Source organism: Ambystoma mexicanum, chromosome 5p, assembly GCF_040938575.1.
Source record: "Ambystoma mexicanum isolate Mex_15411 chromosome 5p, UKY_AmexF1_1, whole genome shotgun sequence".
Classification (NCBI taxonomy): domain Eukaryota; kingdom Metazoa; phylum Chordata; class Amphibia; order Caudata; family Ambystomatidae; genus Ambystoma; species Ambystoma mexicanum.
In genome coordinates this window covers 187,214,933-187,227,826 of record NC_090930.1, presented here as the reverse complement: position 1 = coordinate 187,227,826, position 12,894 = coordinate 187,214,933, and the positions used below count along the sequence as shown (strand labels likewise).

General features: G+C 45.8%; 1 long non-coding RNA gene across 2 annotated transcripts in view; it reads left to right on the top strand.

Annotated features, from left to right (window-relative positions):
* The window catches only part of LOC138480836 (uncharacterized), a 324,964-nt gene extending 312,647 nt beyond the window's left edge, over window positions 1–12,317 (top strand). For both annotated transcript variants that reach the window (XR_011274141.1, XR_011274142.1), the window contains one exon: window positions 11,458–12,317. This is a non-coding gene — a long non-coding RNA (uncharacterized lncRNA). The remainder of the gene's footprint in view (window positions 1–11,457) is intronic.
* Window positions 12,318–12,894: the final 577 nt, after the last annotated feature.

Genomic DNA, 12,894 nt, shown 5'->3' with positions numbered 1-12,894 from the left:
ACCGCAGTATCATGATTCTTATTCACAGAGGTCTTCAATCAACAGAAGACAGTGCACATAGATCCATCAGGGCGGTATGTTTTGCTATTTGGATCTCTACAGGGCAGGGAAACTGTACTGTTGAACATAAATGGCCCCAATATAGATGATCCTGACTTCTACTCACATCTCTCCCCACTCCTAGCCGGATTTCCACTAATTCCTATACTCTGGGGGGGGGGGTTTCAATACCATTCCAGATGTTCACTATGACAGGTCAGGCTCCAAACCCCGTCAGCTATCCAAGGCGGCCGGACTATCATTGATCTACAAACTCAACTTGAACTTACTGACCCATGGCGACTACTTCACCCGGACTCCCGCACGTTCTCCTTCTATTCTTCGGCGCACGATTCCCACTCCCGCATTCATAGATGGCTTATTACAGACACCTTGGTTAGGATTGTCAGCCATATGGCTGTCCTTCCTTGGACGTTCTGAGATCATTCCCCAGTGACAATCTCCCTGAGATGGACTACGGATGAGCCTAGGGCCCGGTCGTGGAGACTGAAGCCATACTCCCTACTAGACATCGCCTTTGAAACCGAGTTGGGCACTAGCATCAATGACTTCTTTACCTTAAACACTGGCACTGTCACATCTCAGGCCACCCTATGGGAGGTGTTTAAAGCATATATCGGGGCATGGCAATCTCTAAAGAAGTGGGGATCCTTCGGACAATTAGAAGGGACATTGCCAATAGCGAAATGAGACTAGCTACCCTAGAGACACAATACGCCTCTAGCCAATCCACTGATACGCTCGCGGATATAGGCACTGAATTAGATATGTTTCGCACACACGCTGAACGAAAGTGGAAGTTCTTAGATTCCCCTCAGGCTACACGTAGATTGGGGGAGAGCAAATGCCATGCCCGGGTTCTCGCTAGGTTAATCCGATTTGAGAGGGGCACATCACTTATCCTGATGAGGATAACGCCGACTTCCGCTCCTTCTATGAGCAACTCTACACCAACATTGACACTGTCAATGACGCTGACATAAACACGTTCTTAGATAGCCTTCTACTCTCGGTCCTTTCCTCTGAGACGAGGGATTCACTTGATGCCCCAGTCACATCTGAGGAGATAGCCAATGCCATAGATCAGCTGGCTCCCGGGAAGGCCGCAGGGTCCGATGGATTCCCGATTGAGTTCTATAAGCTTTATAAGTCCTGCCTCATCCTGCCAATATTGGCCTTATGGAATGAGGGGTGCAGTGTAGGTATCCTTCCCCCCTCCCTACGGGAAGCGATAATCACGAAATTACTTAAACCGGGCAAACCCTCTACACAGTGCGGCTCCTATCACCCCTTTCACTCATTAACTGAGACGTTAAGATCTACGCTAAAGTGTTGGCATTGCGTCTGGCCCCATATATGAGATATATCATGCATCCTGACCAGTCGGGCTTCATTCCAGGCCGCTCTACTTCCTTTAATCTGCGCCGACTATTCAACATGTTGGCCCGCATCGATCCCAACACTTGAGCCGTAGCAGCGACCCTGTCTCATGAGGTTACTTGTGGCAAGTTCTTGGAAAATGCAACTTCGGCCCTCACTTCATATCTTGGGTTAAATTGCTATACTCCTCCCCCGTTGCCCGTGTCTGCACTGAAAACCTGTGCTCAACCCAATTCTCGATAGAGAGAGGCACGAGGCAAGTTTGCCCCTTCTCAGCGCTGTTTTTTGCTCTGGCTATTGAGTCATTCGCCGACAGCATGAGGCATCGGCACGCACACAGAGGCCTGTGATTTTCGGGTCCACCCGAGATCATCTCGCTATTTGCGGAGGATACCCTCCTTTTCATCTGCCACCTTGAGCACAATCCCTCCCCAATACTAGACAATGTTATCCGGCTCAGACAAAGTGTCGGGTCTCCAGGTAAACTGCACCAAATCTATACTTTTCCCATTGACCACGCCCACCACTCCTCCCTCGGACCTCCAGTGATTCACTTGGGCACAAACCGAGATCACCTACTTGGCCGTGGTGGTCTCTCGGGATCCAGCGACACTGCACGATTCAAACTTGGGCAAATACTTAACCAACCTTGTCCGCAAGTGCGTGGGTTGGGCGAAACTGACGATTACTCTGGCTGGTAAGATTGCCATTCTTAAAATGGTGGTACTGCCTCAACTATTGTACAAATTCCTGAATGTCCCAACATGGCCGGGCCGGGAGTTCTTTGCGTTACTCGATCGGACCATCAATGCCTTCCTCTGGCACTCTGGTGCAGTCCGCCTGAAATTGGCAACATTAACAGCCCCGGTATTGAATGGGGGACTCAGTGCCCCCAACTTCGAGGGGTACTGGATAGCTCCCCAGGCCCACTTGGCATCATTTTGGTTCGTACCTACTGATCCCCACTTCACGTTAAACTAGAGCCCCTTGCTACAGATGGTCATTATATCCACTCCAAAGTCCTCCCCCCCGCGGTATGAGATTTGAACCCTCCTGTACAAGAGGGCGGAGCGTCCTCTGAAGGGCCCATAGGCCAGAGCTCACCCTCAAGTACTTTTAAGACGAGATAGCTGCACCTTGTGGAGGATGGGGTGCAAGATTCTCTTACTCCAACACAAATCAATAAGGACAACTCAATGGTTTGGCAAAGGGAAGTCCGTTTAATGACCAAGTACAAAAAACGGGGAAACAACTGGAAATTAGCAATGTTGCGATCGCTTGTCTCGTTTCAACTTCCAAATTCTTCATTCAGACAGCAACAGTTATGCCTGAAATTTGTCATCTTTGCCGTGTAACACTCATAAGTTTGTCATGCAAGTCTATTGGTTGGAAAAGGTAACTTAAGTATAGGTGCTATATCTGTATATGGTAACAGAGCGCGAGGATTGGATAACTCTTATCGGGTGGGCGTCTACGCCCATCCCTCTACATCACTCGTGATAGACGTCACTACAAGTACAACGTCTAATTGGTTCTACAGCTATAGGACCGCAGATTATTTGGTCCATTGTGATTGGGTAGGTTACACCCCTAGACATAAATCTCCCCTTTAATTAGCAGCATGCAGAATGGACACCCAGGTGCCTTGTGCCCCAGGATTCACCCTGCCTTTCTTCCATCAATCAGCACTTTTAGGGCTATGTGTCAATTAGCTGGCTAGGATGGCCTCAAAACTGTAGCTTCTTATCAGGAAAAGTTATGGCATCCTCGGGTTCTGGGTGACATCAGACGTTGGCACCTCTTTGCCCTTGGCAGGTCACGTGTCTGTTCACCGTGAAGTTGCTTCATTTTCCTGTTATTCGTGTATTTGATTCTTCCATAGCCTTGCCACCTGCCTGGGGCCTCTTTATCTCGACCTTCACTGACTGGCTGGTATGCTCTGAAGTTTCGATTCTTCGAGCCTGCCGCTCTCCTCCCTTCCTTAAGTTGACCTCGAATTCCCAGGCATTGAGCTACTTCTTAGTGAGTTTTGATTCTGCTCTTTCCCTTGGCTTTGGCTGGAATATGAATCTTGGCCTGTTTTGCCCCTTGCAGCCTGGGCTTGATTCGGCTTTACAAAATGGAGTCGCACTTGTATAATGTGCTTCATTGAGGTAGATATATAATGGTCGCTTGCCGCTCTATTCTTCTACTAAGAATTGCAAGCAGTAGCTTTTGCTTATCTTCTTGCGTTCTGAGCCTATTTACATGCATTCAGTCAGTTGCGTATTTTCATCCTCTCTTCATGGTTACGTTCTTCGTGCTGCAACGTTGTTTCATTTTATAAGTCCATTATGTCAGTATCCATAGCATTTCATCTTGCGTGACTTCTTTTAATCCATGTCATGTTCATCCGGGCGTCTGTCTGTGCCCGTGTGTTGCTCACCATTTGCCCTTTGGGTCTCTTCAGGGACAGGTTGTACATAATTTTCATTTTGTGTCAACTGCTGGTATGGTTGTCTCAATGGATACTGTGTAGCCCATGGTTGTCTGGTGATTGGTGCTTCGATAGGTATACAAGTCCTTCTGATGGGTATTGGACAGAGCCCCACTGTGGCTCTCTGTTGGTTTATTTGCTCCTTATATATCACATACCTTGGCAAGTATGCTTTAGGTACCTCAAAATGGGGGGCTGGGGTGCAGGCCGTATCTGGGACCTCCTCTACACTCCAATCCTGTAGGCACCACAGCCCGAGCCCTGACCAAGATATGGAAACAAACTGGCAGTGTGCATCCATTCCATGGTGGTCTCCCACTCTGGAACTGCCTACCTAACTCCACCCGAGTAGATACCGCTAGAGTAGACTGTTGGGCGGCAGCTGGACTGCTCACTATCCGGGATGTATTCAAACAGGGGGCCTTCATCGAGTGGGTCAAACTGCCGGGATCCCTACAGGGTAGACACTCCCGCTGGTTGCAGTATACAGGCCTGTGGCACACACTAATGATTAGACTTCCTGACTTTCCCACACTCCCACAGGACGACCAAATACTAGATACTGCAACTCTTAAAGGCAAAGTCTCAAGACTATACACCGCATTCCAGAGTAGGATCTCCTCTTCTTTCACTAAACTCAGGGAATCTTGGCTGAGGGAAATGGGGACCGAGATATCCGTTCAGCGCTGGGAATATATGTGTGCTCGTTCTCCGGCCATCTCACTTAACTCGCGTTTCAAATGAATCCAGTTCAAGATTCTACACAGGGTCCATCATACCTCAATCAGACTGCATCGTATGTTGCGGGCCACCCACCGACATGTCCAAGATGTAATTCTGACGACGCAGACTACATGCACATGTTATGGTCGTGTCCACAACTCACCCAGTTCTGGTCGGAAGTATGTACCTCTGTTTCTGAAATGTTAGAGTGTACCATCACCCCGTCCCCATTAACCTGCCTTTTCTATGAACTTCCTGCACTGAAGCGTAACTTTAAGAGACTGGCAAGCCTGGGTCTGCTTCTTGCAACTCGCTGCTCCGCCCAAGGTCCCCGACACACGACCAATGGCTCTGTGCTGTCACCTGGGCCTCGGACACTGAGGAGTGCTGGCTACTGTCACAACCGGTAAGATCTAGACCAAGGAACATCTGGGGCCCCTTCCGGCTATACATCTCCTCCCTGTCTACCGACTCTGTAGAAGAGACCAGTGAACCGGCATCTCCTTCCCTAGTAGTTGGTTAGTTGATGCTTACTATTAAGTCTATGATGCATGTGTTGTTAACTTCTGTCAGTGTACCTTAACAATGTTCTATGGTTCTAGATGACTCGCACTCTTGCATGTACATCATTGTGGACTCATTGACCTACTATGTACTGTTATTCCACTGTTGCACCGCCAAGCTTAATAATAAATAAAGTTTAAAAAAAAAAGAAAGGTAGTGCAGTGCCTTTCCGTAGATGAATGTATGATGCTCACAAAAGATCTTAAGGTCAATACATTGGTTGGATGAATATCATGATCCCAACGGTCCCAAATGGCGGAGGAGGCAGAACCCCAATGCTGAATCCCAATAACCCCAGCCTGTCTACCAACTCATCAATCCATGGTATCGGATAACTGTCAAACCGGGAGATTTAGTTAAGCCGGCGGAAGTTGATGCAAAATCTCCAGGACTCATCAGGGTTTTCAGAACAGGATAGCTGGGGAGGACCATTGACTGTGAGATTTTTCTATAAATCCCAACTTTAGCATCTTTTTCAGTTGTTCCCAAACAATTTCTTTCCTGGCTTTGGGTTTGGGTAGTCTATATGGCTTAAGGCAGATTGTCCTTCCTGGTTGGGTGTGTATGTGATGGACAACACCTTGTAACCGGCCAGGTTTCGATGAGAACACGTCATCATACTGGTGGATGAACTGGGTGAGTTCTTGATGTTGTTTGTTGCATAAACCCGTAGGGATAGAGACTCCACATATTTTTGTTGGTACAGGTATTGTCCTAGTGTAATTGGCATATAGTAGTAAGAATTGCGGATTGCTATTCTCCTTCCATGCTTTCAATGTATTAATATGATAGAGTTGGGATGGTTTCCATCCATCTGCCTGTTGAACTTTAAATTTTAAGCTGGATACCCTCTCTGTGACAGTATAAGGTCAGTCCATCGAGCAAGCGACTTATTTTTAGTATTGAGCAATAGTACCATTACCTGGTCCATCACTTGGAATGTGCAGAGTGTGCCCCCCCGGTTGTAAGCTTTTTTCCTGTCGATATTGGGCCTTCTGCATGTTTGACTTTACCAGCTCCCGCACCTGTTCCACATAGTCATGCGTGTTCTGAATAAGGGGGTGGTCACTGTTTTGCCTTCCATTAATGCCTTCTCGATCTTCCTGGAGAATATCAAGGATGTCTTGTAGGTTCTGCCCATATACAAGCTCAAATGGAGTGAACCTTGTCGAGGCCTGCAATTTCTTTCTGACTGCAAACAAGGTGAAGTAATCCCAATTTCATTTGTCCTAATCTACTAATTTCAGAAGGATGTGCTTTAGGGTTTGGTTAAACCATTCAACAAACACGTCTGTTTGTGGATGATACACAGATGTTTTGATGGTTTTCATTGTCATCATTTCTTTCATTTAGGTCATTAGTTTAAACATAAAACTGGTCCCTGGTCAGCTGGGATGCCGATTTGTGTGAAAAAGGGAATGATGATCTTCAGTATGGCTTTAGTTGTATTACTCCGCATTGGGAAACTTTCTGGATATATGGTTGCATAGTGCCAATGCAATTAAATGGTATCTCTAGAATAGATAGAGATTGGAGTGGGGCCTTTGAAACATTGTCAGGAGAGGTATTTTGACATGTCGGGCAGCAGGCACAGAACTTCTTGGCCTTGGCATACACCCCATGCCAATAGAATCGACTGAGAATAGTTTGCTGAGTCATTTCCTGTGCCAAATGTCCCACAGTGATGTTAAAGTGTCCCAGTGCCAGGACAGTTTCCGGAAATGTTGAGGTACCAAAAGCCGTTGATGGTTAACACTGTCCTCTTTTGTATTGACACTGACTCTGTATAGGAGTCTACTCTTTCGATAAAGTGAGAGGTTCTTAGACTCTGACTCTTTTCTTCTGACACCACTGAGTTTCCAAACCTGCTCCAACTAAGGATCTGTTCTTAGGCCCATTGCAAATTCCACAGAAACCGGGTCCTCTTGATCGTTCAACCATGGGGCATTTTCTTGTCAGTCTGTAAGCTCTCTGAATCCGGCTTCTGCTCACTGCGTGGGATTTAAAGTGTCAACCTCCTCTATTTCCAGTAGAAGTATACACTCACAAATCAATTGAGCAATGGGTTGGCCTTGCTTTACTGTAACAGGAAGGTTCCCATGGTTGAATAGGATTATCTTGATTTCACCTCGATAATCATGATCGATCACCCCAGCTCCGACAACCAGTGAGCATTTCTGCATCACCCCCTACTTTTTTTTAAACTGTTTTTATTATATTTTGCAATTCAAACAACACAGCAGACAAAACACAAACCAATCCCCAACATGGGGCAGCCATATCCCCCCACCCCCCTCCTTCCGGATAGGCAGTGAGTGAACAATTGCACTTCAGTATACCCCAATCACAACAAATGCCATGCTCTCCCTTCCATCAACACACTATTAATAAGGCACATTACCTGCCTTGAACCATTCAAAGACATTGGGCTTCATTACGACCCTGCCGGTCCGGAAAGAACGGTGGCGGTAAAACTGCTGCCACCATTGTTTCCGAACCGGCTGATAAAGAGTCCTGGCGGGATTTACACCACCTGCCTGCAGGCGGACATGGAAACACCGGCTCCGTCATAGACGGAACCCGTGTTTCCATTGTCCCCATCCCCATGGAGTCCTACGGGACACCATGGGGATGGGGACTTACAGAATTCTGCCTCTGGCATTCCCGGGTCACCGGGGTCGTAATGCCATGGTGATTCCGGGAATCACAGAGGTGGAATGGTAATACGGGTCCGGCGATAACCTGACGGTTTTTCCGGCACGGTTACCACCTAACTCGCAGTGAGGCCCATTGTTCTTAAATAGTCCCTGGGGGTTGCAGCCCCGTTTGAGTCGCAGGGGTATCATCTGAGGAGACCTGCACTGAGGAACACATCACAAGATCCGAATCATTAGTCATGTAACTCCTGAAGGCCGGCCAATAGTCTCTGGGTCTGCTGCTTGGGGGGGAAGTGTCTGGTTGTATTGTGTCTCCCTGCATTCACAGCTTGACAAAGTATTGAGCCAATGTTGTAAAGTAGGTGCCGCCACTGCCTGCCAGGAACGCACCATCAATGACCTAGCAATAAAAGAAGCCATGCCTACCAGGCGCCTGTCACTGTGGGAATCGAGTTCCACCAATGCTAACAATCAGGTCTCAGGAGCAAACGGGATTGGGGCCTCAACTACCCTCTCCATAAACTCAGCTATAGCCGACCAATAGGAATGGATCCAAGGACAGGACCATGCCACGTGATAAAAGTCAGCTGGGGCTGTTGACATCGCTTGCACCCCCTACTTTTGAGTCACTCTTCCGTCGGTGCCATCCGGGAGATCCAGCTTCAATCCAGTCCGCACTACGGAACCAGAATGCTGCGGGATGCAGCATACTTCACAACACCGACTGCAGCTCCAACAGTAGAGTCACTATCCCACCAGGTATTACAAAATTGAAGAAGGGTCATAAGAGGGCCATGACACTAGAGGCAACCAGTCCCCTGCTAACAATGTAATACTCCATGACAAGACCGAAGTTTAAGGGGTGGGGCTTACAAGCCCTTTTAAGCCCTTCTCTTAGCCTTCCCCTGTCACACTCTCTCTTCTAAGAAGGTAAGTTATTGGCCTGGGAGAGTTGGCCATTCAGGGTAGGGGGACGGGTTATAATAAGGGAAGCCTGGTGAGTATGAGGTGTGGCTTAGTTGGGTGAGGACCAAAGGTGGAGGAACATGTCTGAGAGGCCAAAGCGGGCAAGAGCAAAAGCAGTGCAGAGTCTTCTGGAGAGAAGGGGTCTGTGGAGTGCTTGTAAGTGAGAGTAAGGAGTGGGTGGAATAGCGACAGAGTCGGACTTAGTAGCAGTTGGGAGCAGTGGTAGCAGAGGTAGTGGAAGCTGTGGGAGGAGTAGTGTGGTAGTAGGAAGTGGTAGTTAGTAGCAGTGGATGGTAGTGAGTGTTAGAAGGTGATAGTAATAGTAGTGGAATTGGTATAGTGGCAGAGGTAGCAAGACTAGTAGTGGTAGAGTGGGAGTAGAGGTTGGAGTCGTAGTAAGGAAGAAAGATGGGGCAGAAGTACTTGAAAGTAGAAGAGTAAGGAGAGTAATAAAATCTAAGTGTGGAGGTTACAAAGGCAGAGTTTGAGTGAGAAGGGACTGGAGGAGAAGATCTTAGGACGCAGGGTAGAGACGGGTCAGGTGAGAAAGTGAGTGAACTACGATTTGGTGGAGCAGTGTTGAAGAAGGCCCCATCCCTAATATTCCTAGAACACTAAGCAAGACTGGGTTAGGAATAGTTAGAAGACCCCTAAGGAGACAGTCAGTCAATGCCTTAGGGGGAAGCCACCAACAGACCAAAGTAGACAAAAGACAGATAGGTGTCCCCAATTCAATAGCGACTAACATGCCTGTTGAGGATGCCTGGGGTAGTTAGTGGGAAAACCGAGGAAAGTAGTGAGAGAGGAACGGCCCTGGCGCCAACTTCCCTAAAGAATACAATAGGCCCTAAAAGATATTTTCTAAGAATCTACACCCATTCTGTTTATCTTAAGAATAAACACTCTTAAAACATTACTTGTGCTTCATAGTGGTTATTTGTAGTGGGCCACCTTGTCACACAACTTACTTATTACATGGCCCAGGTGCTTCGTTAGGGTCTCTTGAGAACCACAATAAGGCAAATGCTCTATGCCAATTTTGTAACATTTTGGCAATGACTCAAGTATGAATGCCGCTGCGGTAGTCAAGTCTGTACATGACACTGATGGAAAAGAGAGATTCATTGAATAATAACAAATAAGGCCCCCCTTCAGCAACCTCAGGAAATTGAAGATAGACTTAAGACTGTGTTCACTTAATGCACCAAGAACAAATGATGACACTAAGGTATGGAAAGGGGACAAGTTGGAAAATATGGAAAAAATTATTAATTGGGGAGATTCAAATTTACAAAGAATGGAAAAGGTGTCCTGTGTCCACCCACGATTTCCTTTCAGCTTCAACAGCCCTTTGGCTAATTAACTTTGACCAATTGAATGATTAGAGATGGGTACAGATGGCAAAATCGGGCACACCCTTGAAAAAGACGCACAAATAACCCAGAAGCTTTCTTCTGTCAGGTCGATTTCACACTAAAACTGGAATGAATTCGACCTCTAGCCATTTGGTGCTAGATAGTCTCTGCTTGGGAAAAGGGTCAAGGCTCTTATACATGATGGGTATTTTCCCAGCACCATCTTCAAAGGGCAAGGTAGCACGAAATACTACTCTAAGATCATACCCATTGTATGAAGCTATTTGTGTGAAGAAAGTAGGAGGACCAACTCACTCAAACTGCTTATTTGGAATTGACCTGGTTGAAGATCAGTGGAGCCAACATTTTCATCCAAAAGTCACCAAATTTGTCAAACTATGTTGGACTCTGGTATGTATCATTCTCTGCCAATTGCATGTCACTGGGACAAGATAGTTACTCCAGTCTGCAATGTAGGTCAGAGTATATATATATATATACGTATATATATATATATATATATATATATGTACTGTCAATACATCAAGCACATACCCAAGCAGAAATGGCTGAATAATTATATTGATCTATTTCCATGTCTGAGAATCAGACGCAATTATATGCAACTAAAATTTAACATACTTCCCACTGAAGCTGTACTTGGATTTTGGGCTAAAAAGCATTTGATCAAAAGAACATATCTTTGTGGCACACACATAATTGCTTGGAGACACCTAAGCATTTAATGATGATATGCCCATCTATCAGTTGGATGTGTAGTCATCGTGCTTGTTTCTATTAACATATTCAATGATGAATGGAGACAGCAGCTGTGGGTCAAACTGATGACCTGTGAGGACCAAACTGTTTTATTTTCTATTATGCAAATGTTGATCAAGGTTGAAGATGTAGTATTACTTGAGCTTACTGTTAGATGAAAAAATGAAATTGCATTTTGTTTACTATTTATTTTATAAAAGATGATGATTAACACATTAAACTTAAAATTAAATAAATATATACATATATATGTATAGGGCATGTATAAGCAAGATTGAAATCTCAGGTGACTGAATGGACATACTGCACTGCTTTAAATTGCCAGTTCCCACCTTTTGGGATCATGTTTATATTGCAAGTGCAAACCATGAGTTGATTGTGCTAGGTCAAAATATATATGTGTTTGTGTGCATGATTGTATGTAACACTTTTTGTATTAAATATAATTGAGTGGCTGACATGGTCTTTGTTCTCTCTTTCTCTGCTGTGTTCTCAGAAATTAAAGAGGCTGTGATTGCAGGACTGGCTGGACCGTAGAACTGAGGGAGAAGGAAGGACAACTCCTGGTGACCTCAAGTGCACCAGATATTTTTAGCCTATGTGAGCGCCTTTCAAAATCACCACCGACATTGAAAGAGAATGAGACTCACTATGAAGAGAACAACATGAGGAAAACACTGTCTTGGGAGGGTGCAGAAAATAGAGGATCACTCTGAAAAAATATATCCATCATCTCACAGCCCATGTCTGCTAATCTGATATAAAATAGCTGTGCAGGCCAACTTTTCAAAAGCAATGACTTACTTAAGAAAAATCAACAAAAATGGATCTAACTTCTCCTGTATTTTTAATCCATGCTTTGTCTAGGGAGCTCCAGATATAGTAACTGGTTGATGTCTGTTCTAATTAAGGTTCAAATATATCAGTAAAATTACTTCCTTTGATATCCCTCTACAGTTTGGTTTCCTAAATGGTCTACACATTTCTTTGTAGCTACTCTCATCAATATTTTATCATTTCTCTCATTGAAGCAAAACTTCCAGGATTTGGGAAATCCAACTCTAGGAAAATATAAATAGCAGAAATGGCAAAATCTTGATTAATCAACTCTGTTTTGCGACTGTGCATGGATACAGCATCCCAATTTTGGTCAAATTACTAGCGACTGCATAGATTCAGCGTCCCAATTTTTGTCCAATTCCTTTGCTGAACAGCCTTAAACCCTGCACTCGAGTCGTCCTTCAAGGCTAACTTTCTACACTGGACTGAACTGTGGCTATCCCAACTGGCCAGGTGTATGCAAAAAATGATTTAAAGTAGAACAGATACAGACCAAACGTTATCTCACGCTATGACTGAGGTGTATGTTCGATTTCGTGAAGCGCGTACAGCCCATGTGTCCCTTTTGCCCACTACGACGACAGAAGGAGACATAAGCCCCGAAAAGTACGCCAACCTCTACTTGTACGTGGGCTTATTCTTGGGCCTTCTCGCGATCCTGCTGGTGCTGCTCTTCACTATGCTCCTGCGCCTCAAGCACGTCATTGCCCCGATCAACACCCCCAGCACAGAAAGCACAGACACAATCCCACAGTTCACGGATGTGGAAATGCAAGGCCGGACACCGGGGACAGTGGTGACTAGGTAGACCAACAGAACTCAACAAAATCTGCATTCTGTGTCTCATCTGCTGCAAAGGCTTATTCTGCGTTGCAAGGACTCCACACAATGTTTGACAAAAGGCATGCACAAGTCCTTGTACAAAACAATGACAGACGCTTGCACAGCTGACAAATGGATTTCTCAACTTTTCTTCTGATTTGCGTTCGCATAGACAGTTGGGGATTTGGTCGGTTTTAGGGGAAGCTATGTTGTGCCCGGAAGAATGCAAGTGGCAGGTGTTTGGAGACCTAGTTGCCATGGCAACGAGAGG